This window comes from Saccoglossus kowalevskii, chromosome 11, assembly GCF_978046115.1.
Source record: "Saccoglossus kowalevskii chromosome 11, keSacKowa6.1, whole genome shotgun sequence".
Taxonomy (NCBI): domain Eukaryota; kingdom Metazoa; phylum Hemichordata; class Enteropneusta; family Harrimaniidae; genus Saccoglossus; species Saccoglossus kowalevskii.
This window is the reverse complement of record NC_140651.1, coordinates 29,842,873-29,855,680: the sequence shown is the minus strand read 5'-3', so window position 1 is coordinate 29,855,680 and position 12,808 is coordinate 29,842,873.

Sequence of the window (12,808 nt, the reverse complement as noted above, 5' to 3'; positions counted from 1 at the left end):
GAATATATTTTTTTTCTCTCAATCCAGGAAACGTTGGGCAGATAAGATTCAAGCTCTACTATACTAGCTGTATAGAATGGATATACAAGGTATGATCTGACCAGATTATTTATTACCATGCCTGCATATAGTTGAGTGAATGTACAGAAACACGGAATCTCAGTAAAGTGTGCAAGAAATCAGTATTATCATGTAGTTTAAATATTTTTCGTCGAGCAACACAATTTAAATTGTTCATACAGAATCTGATCTGGTTTAGGATATCCTCTTAGTTCTTCTTGCCAACATTGATAATCGATCTCATAATATTATGACTTAAGAGTTGCCAGGAAATATTTCTCACAACCCACACCTCGATTAATCCATGCTTCACCAAAACCATACAAAAATAACAGAGTGTTTAACTTTTACACCAAACACGGTTTTCCGATATTTGCTTGGCAGTGTTGAAAAATATAACTTTGTTTAAACGTTACAATTTTGATTTCCGCTGAGTATACGAAGGCAGTATTTTACAATTCTTACAAAACGACACAACTTTAAGCTATGTTGACCCAATTCATCTAGAAGCGCTACAAGCATATTTGCAATGCTGATATGAAGTTTTCTACGGCATTTCCCCTTGTCAAAGCCCTATATTTCAAAGCCATGCATTACAATAGGTAAAATCTTACATTCAAATATAAAAATGGCTATTTAAACTGATAACAAACCAAACCTGGCCAAAAATATTTTGATTGAAACGATATTCAATAGCTTAATTAGCATATGTCTGGGTTTATTATATATAATTATATACGCTGGGGGAAGAATGCTACAATTTACCAATTATATGTATGTATACCCACCTGTGAATTCATTTACATAACAAAACCATATCATTTTTCCGTTACTTTCGCTATACACATTATTATTTGAGCACAGTATGTATAGAAGATGATTATATATAGAGTTGTGTCACGACTTGCGTAAAATTGAAACTATCGCCACCAAGTATCAACTATTGATGATTTATTATCATTTATAATTCGAGTTAATAAATCACAATAAAATGTCATTAAACATACGAATATATTGAATATACATTTGCTTAATGTTAATGTGCTCAATGGCGGTGGCCATGATCATCAATTTTAAACGAGTGCCTATTACTCGACAGTTTTTAACAACCATTTAAAAAAAGCTGTATATGCTTGTGTATTGTCCTCTGTTTTCAAACTTGCCAATATTACACAAAATTGTAAAATTTGGGAACAGTATAAGTGTGGCTAATTGTCTCATGTTACCGGGCATTGTTTTTAAAATATATCTTTCAAAATTTAATATGATTGGAAAGATGCAACTGAATTCTACGATACGTTTTAGAACAAATTCCAGATGGCGGTTATTCTCCTGATAATAACCACACAACAGCGTTGGTCATGATGACAATATTCTCCTTTACAGAATTCTTTGTGGTTAGATCGCCGAAAGTATCTCTGCCACTACACACCGCCATTCTGTGGTGAAACCCAACAAGATTTTTACTAAGCGTATTTTTGGCGTGTTTTTGTTATTAGGGGGCTCTCGTGTTGATTTCTTTTTACTTTACCAGTTTTAAAATATGTTATCGATAGCTAATAATGATTTTTCCGTTAACGCCCTGGAGAAGGTGAAATAGTTATAATTTACAAAAGAAAATAATTTCATCGCGGAATAACAGTTACGAAGTTGCTACTCGTTTCATCAAGCCGAGTCAGTCGATGGCCAGGAGAATAAATATAACAAACGAAAGCACTTACTGGTGTTGACACCAAAATCTTCCTACTGTGCATACTGTTGCGTTTGTGCTACGAAAAAAATGAGCTTCTCATTTTGAAAACAGCCAGAATCTACAAACAACGCGTACGCATGGCAATTTTTTGATGGGCGTCTTTGAAAGTAGTACTGCTATGACTCATCGACCAATCAACGACAAGCATAAAATCGCCTGGATAAGGTTCTATTCGTAGATAAATAATAAATAGTAAATCATGTAATAGATGAAGTGTATCAGTTGTTTTTGATGTACAGTTTTTGTAGTAACTACATCTTTTTTAATTCCGTAGTCTATAAATCATAGACGTTTTGATTTTTAATATTATTGAAATTTATATATATATTATTTATATATTCTACATTATATCGATTGCCCGACAGGCGCATGGACCTTCAAATGACCACCAAACATGTACATAAATCACACGTTCACGCACAAAATTAGGCTTGGTCAGCAACATCGTGATCCCACACCAAGTGTGCTGCTATATAGCATGTTCTTGCAGAATTTGTTTGTATGAGCCATGCGTTTTTGTGTGTGACAGTTTATATAGACAAGCATGTCCGACTGCAGTCCAAGAAAGTATAGATATTTATCTAACCTCAATGGTGTGTTTAGGGTGCATTGCATTCAGTGTGCATATTCGTATTATTGTTTCAATTAAATGTTACTCGTATTGTTTTTACGAGGATCATTTTAGATTATTCCCTGTACTTTTAGAATGGTTTGGAATGGAAATTAAAAGCCGTAACCAAGAATTATTATCACAGCTAGTATTAGATAGTAGCCACATTTCTGTCGGTTATATTGCAGCACATATTCATCGTATTTACTTCTACTTGTCACATCCATAATGACAAACTAATAATTATGTAGCTTAAAAAAGGCTTTAATGATTAACTGCTATTTTTAATTTGTTAACACCGCCCTCTAGGTATTGTCATAATTTAGTATAGCAATGGGCTCACCGTAATAACAACAATATTCTGACTTCGGTCGTATTTGGATTCAAATGGAAGTGATTTATACTAAACCAGCACTTGTAGCGCAATGTATTTGAGGCTTATATGCATAATGTGTACCCATTGTCATTACCCGGTGCATCCAGTGACATTAACCAGTGTACCCAATGACAAGACCCAGCATCACAATGACATTTCCAAGTGTACCCAGTGATATTACCTGGTGTACCTAGGGACATAACCCAATGTACCTAGGCACATTACTCGGTGTACCCAGCGACAATACCCAGTGTACCCAGTGACATTACCCAGTGCACACAGTGCCATTACTTGGTGTACCCAGTGACGTACCCAGTGACATTACCCGCCGCACCCAGTAACATTTCCTGGTGTACCCAGTGACATTACCCAATGTACCTAGGCACATTACCCAGTGACATTACCCAGTGTACCCAGTGACATTACCCGCGGAACCCAGTAACATTTCCCGGTGTACCCAGTGACATTACCCAATGTACCTAGGCACATTGCCCAGTGACATTATCCAGTGTACCAGTGACATTACCCAGTGTAAAAAGTGACATTACCCAGTGTACCGAGGCACATTACCCAGTGACATTACTCGGTGTATCCAGTGACATTACCCAGTGTACACAGTGCCATTACCCAGTGTACAAAGTGACATTACCCGGTGTACACAGTTACTATATCTAGTGTACACATTGACATTACCCAGTGTACACAGTGACATTATCTAGTGTACACAGTGACATTACCCAGTGTACACAGTGACATTACCCAGTGTACACAGTACCATTATCTAGTGTTCACAGTGACATTGCCTAGTTTACATAGTGATATTACGCAGTGCCATTATCTAGTGTTCACAGTGACATTACCCAGTGTACACATTGACATTACCCAGTGTACACAGTGACATTATCCAGTGTACACAGTGACATTACCCAGTGTACACAGTGACATTACCCAGTGTACACGGTGGCATTACCAAGTGTACACAGTGACATTACCCAGTGTACCCAGTGATGTTACCCAGTGTATATAGTGACATTACCTTGTGTACGCAGTGACATTACCAAGTGTATCACGTGATATTACCCAGTGAACCCGATAATATTACCCAGAGTACACAGTGACATTACCCAGTGTATCACGTGACATTACCCAGTGAACCCGGTAATATTACCCAGAGAACACAGTGACATTACCCATTGCACACAGTGACATTGCCCAGTGTACACAGCGGCAATACCCAGTGTGCGCAGTGACATTACCAAATCTACACAGTAACATCACCAGTGTATCACGTGACATTACCCAGTGAACCCGATGATATTACCCAGAGTACACAGTGACATTACCCAGTGTACACAATGACATAACCCAGTGTACCCAGTGACATTACCAAGTGTACACAGTGACATTACTCAGTATACAAAGAGACATTACCCAGTGTATCCACATACATTACACAGTGTGCACAGTGGCATTGCCCAGTGTACACAGTGACATAACCCAGTGTATACAGTGACATAACCCAGTGTACCCAGTGACCTTACCCAGTGTACCCAGTGATATTACCCAGTGTTCACAGTGATATTACCCAGTGTACACAGTGACATTACCTAGTGTACGCAGTGATATTACCCAGTGTACACAGTGACATTACCCAGTGTTCACAGTGACAATACCCAGTGTTCACAGTGACAATACCCAGTGTTCACAGTGATATTACCCAGTGTACACATTGACATTACCCAGTGTACACATTGACATTACCCAGTGTACACAGTGACATTATCTAGTGTACACAGTGACATTACCCAGTGTACACAGTGACATTACCCAGTGTACACAGTGCCATTATCTAGTGTTCACAGTGACATTTCCTAGTTTACATAGTGATATTACGCAGTGCCATTATCTAGTGTTCACAGTGACATTACCCAGTGTACACAGTGACATTACCCAGTGTATACGGTGGCATTACCCAGTGTACACAGTGGCATTACCCAGTGTACACAGTGACATTACCCAGTGTACACAGTGACATTACCCAGTGTACACAGTGACATTACCCAGTGTACACGGTGGCATTACCCAGTGTACACAGTGACATTACCCAGTGTACCCAGTGATATTACCTAGTGTACATAGTGACATTACCTTGTGTACGCAGTGACATTACCAAGTGTATCACGTGATATTACCCAGTGAACGCGATAATATTACCCAGAGTACACAGTGACATTACCCATTGTACACACTGACATTGCCCAGTGTACACAGCGGCAATACCCAGTGTACGCAGTGACATTAACACATCTACACAGTAACATCACCAGTGTATCACGTGACATTACCCAGTGAACCCGATTATATTACCCAGAGTTCACAGTGACATTACCCAGTGTATCACGTGACATTACCCAGTGAACCCGGTAATATTACCCAGAGAACACAGTGACATTACCCATTGCACACAGTGACATTGCCCAGTGTACACAGCGGCAATACCCAGTGTGCGCAGTGACATTACCAAATCTACACAGTAACATCACCAGTGTATCACGTGACATTACCCAGTGAACCCGATGATATTACCCAGAGTACACAGTGACATTACCCAGTGTACACAATGACATTACCCAGTGTACCCAGTGACATTACCAAGTGTACCCTATGACATTACCAAGTGTACACAGTGACATTACTCAGTATACAAAGAGACATTACCCAGTGTATCCACATACATTACACAGTGTGCACAGTGACATTACCCAGTGTACACAGTGACATAACCCAGTGTATGCAGTGACATAACCCAGTGTACCCAGTGACCTTACCCAGTGTACCCAGTGATATTACCCAGTGTTCACTGTGATATTACCCAGTGTACACAGTGACATTACCTAGTGTACGCAATGACATTACCCAGTGTACACAGTGACAATACCCAGTGTTCACAGTGATATTACCCAGTGTACACATTGACATTACCCAGTGTGCACAGTGACATTTTCTAGTGTACACAGTGACATTACCCAGTGTACACAGTGACATTACCCAGTGTACACAGTGCCATTATCTAGTGTTCACAGTGACATTGCCTAGTTTACATAGTGGTATTACGCAGTGCCATTATCTAGTGTTCACAGTGACATTACCCAGTGTACACAGTGACATTACTCAGTGTATACGGTGGCATTACCCAGTGTACACAGTGACATTACCCAGTGTACACAGTGACATTACCCAGTGTACACAGTGACATTACCCAGTGTACACGGTGGCATTACCCAGTGTACACAGTGACATTGCCCAGTGTACCCAGTGATATTACCCAGTGTACATAGTGACATTACCTTGTGTACGCAGTAACATTACCAAGTGTATCACGTGATATTACCCAGTGAACCCGATAATATTACCCAGAGAACACAGTGACATTACCCATTGCACACAGTGACATTGCCCAGTGTACACAGCGGCAATACCCAGTGTGCGCAGTGACATTACCCAGTGTATCACGTGACATTACCCAGTGAACCCGGTAATATTACCCAGAGAACACAGTGACATTACCCATTGCACACAGTGACATTGTCCAGTGTACACAGCGGCAATACCCAGTGTGCGCAGTGACATTACCAAATCTACACAGTAACATCACCAGTGTATCACGTGACATTACCCAGTGAACCCGATTATATTACACAGAGTTCACAGTGACATTACCCAGTGTATCACGTGACATTACCCAGTGAACCCGGTAATATTACCCAGAGAACACAGTGACATTACCCATTGCACACAGTGACATTTCCCAGTGTACACAGCGGCAATACCCAGTGTGCGCAGTGACATTACCAAATCTACACAGTAACATCACCAGTGTATCACGTGACATTACCCAGTGAACCCGATGATATTACCCAGAGTACACAGTGACATTACCCAGTGTACACAATGACATTACTCAGTATACAAAGAGACATTACCCAGTGTATCCACATACATTACACAGTGTGCACAGTGGCATTGCCCAGTGTACACAGTGACATAACCCAGTGTATACAGTGACATAACCCAGTGTACCCAGTGACCTTACCCAGTGTACCCAGTGATATTACCCAGTGTTCACAGTGATATTACCCAGTGTACACAGTGACATTACCTAGTGTACGCAGTGATATTACCCAGTGTACACAGTGACATTACCCAGTGTTCACAGTGACATTACCAAATCTACACAGTAACATCACCAGTGTATCACGTGACATTACCCAGTGAACCCGATGATATTACCCAGTGTACCCAGTGACATTACCAAGTGTACACAGTGACATTACTCAGTATACAAAGAGACATTACCCAGTGTATCCACATACATTACACAGTGTGCACAGTGGCATTGCCCAGTGTACACAGTGACATAACCCAGTGTATACAGTGACATAACCCAGTGTACCCAGTGACCTTACCCAGTGTACCCAGTGATATTACCCAGTGTTCACAGTGATATTACCCAGTGTACACAGTGACATTACCTAGTGTACGCAGTGATATTACCCAGTGTACACAGTGACATTACCCAGTGTTCACAGTGACAATACCCAGTGTTCACAGTGATATTACCCAGTGTACACATTGACATTACCCAGTGTACACAGTGACATTATCTAGTGTACACAGTGACATTACCCAGTGTACACAGTGACATTACCCAGTGTACACAGTGCCATTATCTAGTGTTCACAGTGACATTTCCTAGTTTACATAGTGATATTACGCAGTGCCATTATCTAGTGTTCACAGTGACATTACCCAGTGTACACAGTGACATTACCCAGTGTATACAGTGACATTACCCAGTGTACACAGTGACATTACCCAGTGTACACAGTGACATTACCCAGTGTACACAGTGACATTACCCAGTGTACACGGTGGCATTACCCAGTGTACACAGTGACATTACCCAGTGTACCCAGTGATATTACCTAGTGTACATAGTGACATTACCTTGTGTACGCAGTGACATTACCAAGTGTACACAGCGGCAATACCCAGTGTGCGCAGTGACATTACCCAGTGAACCCGATTATATTACCCAGAGTTCACAGTGACATTACCCAGTGTATCACGTGACATTACCCAGTGAACCCGGTAATATTACCCAGAGAACACAGTGACATTACCCATTGCACACAGTGACATTGCCCAGTGTACACAGCGGCAATACCCAGTGTGCGCAGTGACATTACCAAATCTACACAGTAACATCACCAGTGTATCACGTGACATTACCCAGTGAACCCGATGATATTACCCAGAGTACACAGTGACATTACCCAGTGTACTCAATGACATTACCCAGTGTACCCAGTGACATTACCAAGTGTACACAGTGACATTACTCAGTATACAAAGAGACATTACCCAGTGTATCCACATACATTACACAGTGTGCACAGTGGCATTGCCCAGTGTATGCAGTGACATAACCCAATGTACCCAGTGACCTTACCCAGTGTACCCAGTGATATTACCCAGTGTTCACTGTGATATTACCCAGTGTACACATTGACATTACCCAGTGTGCACAGTGACATTTTCTAGTGTACACAGTGACATTACCCAGTGTACACAGTGACATTACCCAGTGTACACAGTGACATTACCCAGTGTACACAGTGCCATTATCAAGTTGAAAATAAGTTGATACAACACAATGTATGGTAGAGAATCGCCAGGTTTACACATTCCAGGCTTTATTTCTATTCGAGAAATTCTTACAATTCATTCATCTTACAACTAAAGTAAGTGAGTGAACAAAACACAAAGAAAAACCTAATGACAAAGAAAATACAAAAAGGTTACAAATACATAATACACTCTGCATTTCAAGGAAGCATATTCAAGAAAAATATAATCGAGGTGCAATATACAGTTTAAATCAAATGAATGGTAATAACATTGTTATGACAAATAGCACATGGTCGAACAATTCAGAATACAAAGAGTATTACTCACCCCGTCAATTAACAAACCCTAAATTCATTCCCGAAATACAGTGACAGTCTTCATAATTTACAGGAAATGCCATTACAGCCCTTTTTAGGTGAAATTGCACACTGGAATAAGCCAAATAAGCCAAGCCGAGTACCTTCTCAATGAAAGTTCAGGAGTCCTCTGCCACACCCAGCCCAACTGCTAACTTGCCACGCCCAGGTTATCTGGGTAGTAATTTATGCAAATGAACCATCTTCCTTTTAGTGATTCTATAGAGTTTATCCTTTTTTGATGCGTACAGCAGTTACAAATATAAACATGAAATAGTTATTTATTAAGATAATTTGATATCATTTACACCACACCAAACAAAATGGTTCTGAGACAATTCATTTGCAAACAGCAAACAGTGGAGTAGAGTAGAGTTGCGCCCTCTATGGCTAAAACAACCATCTCCTGTAGCTGGTGCTACCATAGAAATAGTTGGCCAAAAGGGGTCAACGGAAATAAATGTTACAATGCTCACATTCTCCCCCACTTAAAGTATGCTGTCACTCAGCATATTTATAATCACCAATATACTGTAAAACACCTAAATTAGCCGTATTCAATTTTTTTTTTTCAAATTTGGTTTATTTACACTATAGTCCGACTATGTTGCTGTATATCAGCAGAATCACAGTCCTGCCAAGAAGCATGACCACACACCGTACGAATACAATTATTGCCAAATCAGAGTCATCTAGAATAGGCGAAAAATGGCAGGTAGCCAAATAACCAAAACATGCTAGTCAAAAACATGTGTTACAGTATACTATTAAACATCATCTACACTATCAAAATTACAATTTCCCAGTAGACCCATTAGATTGCAACCAACCATTTAGGATAATTTGACCCAAGCTAGAGCCAAGGTCTGTAATAGCATGCCCTAAAGTTGCAACTGAACCTGGATTAAGTAATTTAGTGGATGTGATCTGCTGTTCACTAACTACAGGGGGTTGAGAGACTGAACGAGGTAAGTGATGAGGATTACTATGTTTACCTGCATTACCCCTCAAGGATCGTCTTAAAGGTACGTTATGGTCTGCGTTAGCTGGAGCTTTATTTTCCACTAGGGGTTGGTCATATGAGCACTCCACACTTGGTTCTGCTGGGGCATCAATGGATACATGGTTCAATGGTCTGAGGTCTACCTCTTCTGGACTAGCGAGAAGGGAAGGTTGAGCTGCGCTGGTCAATTTTGGACGCGTAGGAAGGGAAGGTTGGGCTGCACTAGCCTTATGTGGACCCAGGATGTGGAGAATGTATGGCTCATCTTCAGTGTCACTACTACTGTCGCTACTTGCCGGTGAGTAATCATTCTTTCCCCGGTCTGGAATACCAGTATGGTTACCAACTTCAGAAGGTAGAGTAGCTGACGAGGTGTCGTGGACTATCTCATTGCCATCAAGTATCTCGCTACGATTAACAGTTCGAATCGTACCCATGCCATCAACGGGTTGTATCTTGTACACATTACCATGAGGGTCAGGCCTGGCTACAACTTTATAGGGCACAGCACTCCAGGTGTCTTGTATCTTATTTCTTCCAACTACATAGTTCCTGAGAAAGACCTTTCCTCCTATCGGTATAGCAAATTCCTTGGCGTGTTTATTCGAGCGTTTCTGCCTAGCATGTGCCTCCCTCTCGAGATTGGTATTAGCTTGATCAAAAGCATTTAACAATCTTGCACGATGATGAGATACCCAATCGTCAACCTTTGTAGGACTATTATTGTCTGAGGTTACTCCCAATAGATGGTCAACAGGTAAATGAGGGTCTCTCCCAAACAGTAGAAAATAAGGAGAATAGCCAGTTGAAGAGTGCGGAGTTGAATTGTACACATACACCAATTCCGGTAAATGTTGGGTCCATCGCCTTTTCTGCTGCAAACTTAAAGTCCGTAAACGATCGTGCATTGTTCTGTTGAATCGTTCGCATTGGGAGTTTCCTTGTGGATGGTATGGTGTAGTCCGCGATTTCTCTATACCATATACTTTACAGAGCTCTTTTACAACATTGCCTTCGAAATTTCGTCCCTGGTCACTATGAAGTCTCCTTGGAATGCCAAACCGCACAAACCAGTCATTAACCAGAATCTTGGCTACAGTTTGAGCTCGTTGATCACGAGTGGCAACAGCTTGCGTGTATTTGGTGAATACATCTGTCATAACTAAGACGTTCTCTCTTCCATCAGTAGAAGGTTCCAGAACTGTAAAATCCATAGCCAAAATATCTAAGGGCTTGGCTGCTAACAGACTACTCATCAGTGGTTTAACCCTAGGCAAAGGTGATTTAGCTAACGTACACCGATCACATTTCTTGCACCAACTCTCCACATCCTTAGCATAATCAGGCCAGTAACACCTTATTCTGACTAATGACAGTGTCCGCTGTATACCCTGGTGCCCAGCATAATTGTGCAAAGCCTGCAAAACCTGAAACTGTAAACATGAAGGGAGGACCAACTGTGCACACTCTTCCCCCATCTCATAGATTACTCTTCGTAACACACCTTCAGTCATCTTGAATTTATGCCAGCTACGAAGCAGTTTTCTTACTAGTTTAGGCTCGCGCATCAGTTGCCGTCCGACAGGTCGCCTTCTCTGGTGCCAATAATGTAAAACACGACCAACAACAGGGTCTTCCCTTTGTAATGCTGACAGCTCAGCATTAGACATTGATGGTAGGGTGGTTAATGATGCACCTTGTGAATCATTTGTGTACAAATTCTGTTCTCTGCTAGTATGTGCACTTACGATGGCTGACCTTAAATTAACTGGAATAAGGGTACTAGCAGTGGATCCTTTCAACATTACCTGCACATTTACAGACTGAAGACTGGAACAGTTCACAACTTCTGTAGCGTATCTACGACTGAGTGCATCTGCATTCCTGTTGCGTTGACCTGAACGATATTTAATATCAAAATCAAATTGAGAAAGTTGTGAAACCCAACGCATTTCAGTAGCACCTAACTTGGATGTTCCTAAGTAGCACAAGGGATTGTTGTCTGTATACACTGTAAATTTCGTACCAAGGAGGTAGTCTCGAAATTTATCAGCTACAGCCCATTTCAGAGCCAACAATTCTAACTTCATGGCGCTATAGTTTTCCATATTGCGTTCTGTTGGTTTCAGGCCTCGGCTACCATAGGCGATTACTACCCTACCAGTACCTAAGTCCTGTGATAGGACAGCACCCAGACCTTTGAAGCTAGCATCAGTCTCGAGGATGAATGGTTTTGTAAAGTCTGGGAAACCCAGAACTGGTGCAGATGCAAGACGTTTCTTGAGTTCTTGGAAAGCAAGATCACATGCTTCATTCCAACGATTTTTAAATGGTAACTTGACTAATGCTTGATCATTCAGTTTTCTAGAGGATTTTGTCTTCTTTTCCTTGCCTTTCTTCGGGCCCTTCAAGAGTGAATGCAATGGAGCAGCTACATGTGCAAACTGGGGTACAAATCTCCTATAATACCCCGCCAGTCCGAGAAACCCACGCAACTCTGTCTCGCTCGAGGGCGTTGGCCAGTCAACCACAGCAGTTATTTTATCTGGGTCAGTTGATACACCTTTTTCAGAAACTAAATGTCCCAGATACCTCACCTCCTTCTTAAAAAGATGACATTTCTTGGGCTTTACTTTGAAATTTTCTTTGCTCAACCTAGTAAACACTATATCTAACCTGTCAATCATCTCCTCAAATGTGTGAGAGAAGACAAGAATGTCATCAAGATACAACAGAAGAGTTTCATAACTTTGGTCACCCAAACATACCTCCATGAGACGTTGAAAAGTCGCGACAGCGTTACAAAGACCATACGGCATACGAGTAAATTCAAAATGGCCACCGCCACCAACTCTGAAGGCGGTCTTGTGGATGTCTTTTTCCTCCATTGCACATTGTAGATAACCCTGAGCTAAATCAAGAGAGCTATAATACTTGGCCCCTCTTAATACATCAAGCG